The sequence below is a fragment of the Amblyraja radiata genome, chromosome 7 (assembly GCF_010909765.2).
Source record: "Amblyraja radiata isolate CabotCenter1 chromosome 7, sAmbRad1.1.pri, whole genome shotgun sequence".
Classification (NCBI taxonomy): domain Eukaryota; kingdom Metazoa; phylum Chordata; class Chondrichthyes; order Rajiformes; family Rajidae; genus Amblyraja; species Amblyraja radiata.
The window spans coordinates 30,866,559-30,871,891 of NC_045962.1; positions in this window are offsets into that span (position 1 = coordinate 30,866,559).

Below are 5,333 nucleotides of genomic sequence, written 5' to 3' on the forward strand. Positions count from 1 at the left end.
TGAGGTCATCCATTTACTGAGGCCTGTGTCTATGAGTCTATACAGAGGTCATGGTAACCTTTGTGGTTATTGAAAAAAACTTTCATTTTCATAGATCTGCATTTTCAAAATTAACCTAGATTCTTAAATGTCTATTATTATTTAATTTTGCCATAGAGAAATCATGCCTTGGCGTCAAACAAAGTAGCTGAATGAACAAGGGAAAAGAGCAGAAATTCTCTGTCCACCAAAAAAACTCAAAGATCCAGTGCTCAATCTCAGTAACGGGGGCCCAGCATACTGTCAGCTTCACAACCAGGTTTAGAAAGCCATCTCATGTTTGCTGATGATCTTTAGAAAGCCATCTCATGTTTCACAATCAGTTCCATTCCTTGATATAATGAGCTAGCTCTTATCAGCCATTCTCCTTACTGCAGACTCTCTGCTCTCTCAGTGCTTCTTGATAAAGGCTATGAAAGAAGTGACCAATCATACCAGGGCCTTGAGAAGTCAGTAGACTTCAGACATTTCAATTTCAATGTGTTCTCAGCAGCCGCTCTGACTCACGGGATTTAGCGTCTGGCACCTGGCTCGTTGTGGGCTCAATTGCTATGAGTCAATGCATTACGACTTGCCCAACATGTTGCGAACCATTTTTCCCCCCTCATGACTTTTACAGGGCCTTGAAAGAAACAACCAGAAGTATAATGGCCCTATGTGTGAGTCAGATTGAAATGGAGTTGTTGATCACTTTTTTTTACAACATATCTGTTCCTTGAAATAATACTGTTTTTGTAAATATAAAAATGATCTAAACATTTATAATTCATCCTCAGAGTAAAGACAAATTCTTAACATTCATCCAGAATAATTCACTGACTTGTGCAAATACTTCTGTTATCTTATTGACTGAAGAATAAAATAATAGACAGTACTCCATTGGCAAGAAAATCCATTGATTTCAACATAATTTTAAAATGCAACTTGGAAAATGTTTTAATGTTAATGTAGCTTGTAATAAATTATGTATAAGGGTTCAGTGATTGATTGTAAACTTTTTTTTTTTAACTCCATGGAAGGAAGCAGAGGGTGATGGTGGAAGGTTGTTTCTCGGACTGGAGGCCTGTGTCTAGTGGTGTGCCTCAGGGTTTGATGCTGGGCCCGTTACTGTTTGTAAACTACATCAATGATATGGATGAGAACATACAGGGCAAGATTAGCAAGTTTGCTGATGATTCAAAAGTGAGTGCTTTTGCAGATAGTGAAGATGGTTGTGAACAATTGCAGCAGGATCTGGATCGATTGACCAGGTGGGCGGAGGAATGGTTGATGGAATTTAATACAGAGAAGTGTGAGTTATTGCATTTTGGGCGTCAAACAAGGGCAGGACCTACACAGTAATTGGTAGGCCACTGGGTAGTGTTGTAGAGCAGAGGGATCTAGGAGTATAGGTGCAAGGTTCCTTGAAGGTTGAGTCACAGGTAGATAAGGTGGTCAAAAAGGCTTTTGGCACTTTGGCCTTCATGAATCAGAGTATTGAGTATAGAAGTTGGGACGTCATGCGCAGTTGTATAAGATGTTGGTGAGACCGCATTTAGAATATTGTGTTCAGTTCTGAGCACGTTTTAGGAAAGATATTGCTTGAAAGGGTTCAGAAAAGATTTACGAGCATGTTGCCAGGACTAGAGAGGGTGTGAGCTATAGGGAGTGGTTGATAAGGCTGGGTCTCTATTCCATGGAGCGCAGGAAGATGAGGGGGGATCTAATAGAGGTGTACAAAATCATGAGAGGAATAGATCAGGGAGATGCAGAGAGTTCCTTGCCCACAATAGGGGAATTAAGGACCAGAGGACATAGGTTCAAGGTGAAGGGGAAAAGATTTAATAGAAATCCGAGGAGTAACTTTTTCACACAAAGAGTAGTAGATGTATGGAACAAGCTGCCAGAGGAGGTAGTTGAGGCTGGGACTATCCCATAGTTCAAGAAACAGTTAGACAGGTACATGGATAGGACGGGTTTGAAGTGATATGGACCAAGCGCAGGCAAGTGAGACTAGTGTAGCTGGGACATTGTTGGCTGGTGTGGGCAAGTTGACCCGAAGGGCCTGTTTCCACACTGTATCACTCTATGACTATAAGTGTCCAACGGTGTTCCACATCAACCAAGTGTGGCATGGTGGCGCAGCGGTAGAGTTGCTGCCTTACAGCGCCAGAGTCTCGAGTACCATACTGACTCTGGGTGTAGCCTGTACGGAGTTTGTTCGTTCTCCCTGTCACCGCGTGTGTTTCCTCTGGGTGCTCCGGTTTCATCTCGTACTCCAAAGATGTACAGGTTTGTAGGTTAATTGGTTTCAGTTGTAAATTGTCCCTAGTGTGTAGGGTAATGCTAGTGTACAGAGATTGCTGGTCGGTGCGGGCTCAGTGGGCCAAAGAACAGTTTCTGCGCTATATCTCAAAGCTATATAAACATAAACTACTGTTGGATTCCAATCTAGCATGGTATAATTATTTCTCATCTTACCCCATTAGTGTTTGCGGATTTTGAGAAACAAGCACTAATTTCATCCATTAATTTTACACCTAGGGGGGCGCCGCACGATGGCAGCTTCGCCAACAGTCTGTCTGTCTTTTCGTCTTGTTTTGTTATTTTTAGTGTATTTTAAAAGTTTGTGTTAATGTTCTCTGATTTGTTTTATGTGGGGGGTGGGCGGGGGAATTTTTTTTTCAATCTCTTACTTTGCCGGAGATGCGATTGTTTTCCAGATCGTATCTCCGGTCGCTCTGCGGCCTAACATCATGGAGCTGGCGGCCTTGTTCGGGACTGACTTTGAGCCCCACCGCTGGGCCATGGACTTACCATCGGAGCTGATCCCTTGCCCGGGATCGACGCTCCACCGAGGAGCTCGCAGTCTCGGGTAGAGGCTGATGTCGGGAAGCTCCAAAGTCGCAAGAGGTTCGACTAGCCGCGACCCGGGATCTGATCGCCAGGCGCGGGGGAGCTGAGATCCCCCCCGATGCAGGAGCTTGATCGCCCCGAAGCGAGGGCCCGAACGTCGCTGGCTATCGGAGCCAAGATCGCCCCGTCAACGGAAGGCTTGTGGCCCCCGACCGCGGGAGAACAAAGAAGGGAAGAGATTGAACTTTTTGTCTCCTTCCATCGCAGTGAGGAATGGGAAGGAGTCACTGTGGTTGATATTTATGTTAAAATGTATTTTGTGTGTTCTGTTTTTTATTGGTATGACTGTATGGCAAATGAAATTCCTCGTATGTTGCAAAACATACTTGGCTAATAAAGTATGATGATGATTATGATTTTAAATATTCGCTCCACCTTCATTCTACAACTTGGATTACATGAAACAAGATATTATTTATATCTTCCACATTTTAGCTTATTTCTCCGCGTCAAGATACAAGAAAGAAAAAAAGTTCAAGCGTTTTCAAGAGAGAGTTAGAGTTAGCTCTTAGTGTTAAGGGAATCAAGGGATATGGGGGAAAAGCCGGAATGTGGTACTGATTTTGGACGATCAGCCATGATCATATTGAATGGCGGTGCTGGCTGAAAGGGCTGAATGGCCTACTCCTGCATCTAATTTCTATGTTTCCACATGTTTCTAAATCGGGATATGGGTGATTCGGTAGCTTGAGATAAGCAAGAGAAACTGATTGCGGTGTCAGTGTGCTTTATCAAACTAAAAAATCCATTTACATGAGTAATAATTGTAGTAGCCATTTAGCTGAACTCCGTATGTTATAACTATAACCAGTTACCTTTAAATTTTATCTGCCTGTAATTATGTGGGTGGGATTTATACATAGTTTGAGGCGTGTTGCGGCTGGGATTCTCGCACAGATTCCCTAGTAGTTAGTTTAGTTTGAAGAAGCATGGGGGAAAGATCACCGCTTTCGACTTCACTGATCGAACAAGCTATGGAAGCGGGTTGTCGATTTAATAGAATCCAGGATGAACTCATGTACCTTGAAGAGAATGCTGAAAAAGTAAAATCTAATCATGTGCGACTAGTCCATCCTCCTGTCCATTTCGTGCCTCCAGTTCTTGGGGGGGGGGGGGGGTCCTGTGGTGGTTCCTGGGGAGTAGGCCACTCTCTGGTTCATCCCCCTCGGCACTTCATGGACAGGTCCGGGGGTGACTCCCAGCTGCAAAGAGATGAGCAGGGATTTTTGGCGCGTGACCAGTCTTCAGTCTCTCACTGAAGCGGGGTGTAGTGTGCTGTGCGCATTAAAGCCTCTACAGGATTTGCCTGGCTCCTCGCCTTCATTCCGGGCTCTCTCACGCACCTGCTACAGTCCGGTTAATGTCAAATTTACGCTATGGGAGTATTCAAGATCCTAAACCAATTGCAACTGTCAAAGGTTCTACCTTTACTAAAACAAAAGGAAGATCAGGACCTAAGGGAAGTAGTTTTGCTACCGCTGTAATACCTGCAGAAACAAAAGGCGAAAAGGAAGGAGATACATCTACTGTTAAGTCAAGATGATTCTGCTTGTCATGTAACGAAGTTGGTCACACCATATGGTGGTGTCGGAAATTCAAGAAGAGGGAATATAAAGAAAAGATGGATTTCTTAAAGGAGAAGGGAATCTGTTTTGGATGTTTGAAAAAAAGGACACATGGTTAAAAGACTGTAAGAGTCCTATAACTTGTGATAAGTGCAAGCAAGATCATCCTGAAGCACTTCACACTGAGCAGAAGAAGCCAGAGCAAATAGAACTGAAGGAGAAGCCAGCTCCAATGATGCTGTCACCTCACCTCAGATAACTGCCCATATTGGGGCCGGGGTAGAAACCTGTATCTTCTCTATCTTACCAGTACAGGTAAGGAATAGCAAGGGGAATACAGTGATCCAAACATATGCATTTTTGGATCCTGGAAGTTCGGCTACCTTTTGTACAGAAAGCTTGATGAAAAGGCTTGACATTACAGGAGAAGAGGTTAATATTCTATTGTGTACCATGAATGAAGAGAAGGAGCACGTTAGTCATTACATTACAAGTATGGAAATATCTAGTCTGGATGAAGACAATTTTATACCAATATCTGAAGTGTTTACACATGAGACCATGCCTGTTTGTCATCAAAATATACCCAGACATGAGGTCTTAAAACAATGGTCTTACTTGAAGGATGTCAAGATACCTAAAATGAATTCTGGCATCGACCTACTTATCGGAACAAATGCTTTGAAGGCATTGGAACCTATACGGACTGTGAGGAGCCAAGGGGATGGACCGTTTGCTGTGAAAACCCTACTAGGATGGGTTATCTATGGCTCCTTGAGAAGGAACAACGAAAGCAGGAACCAGAAGAACTACCCTGCTGCTGTTGTTAATCAA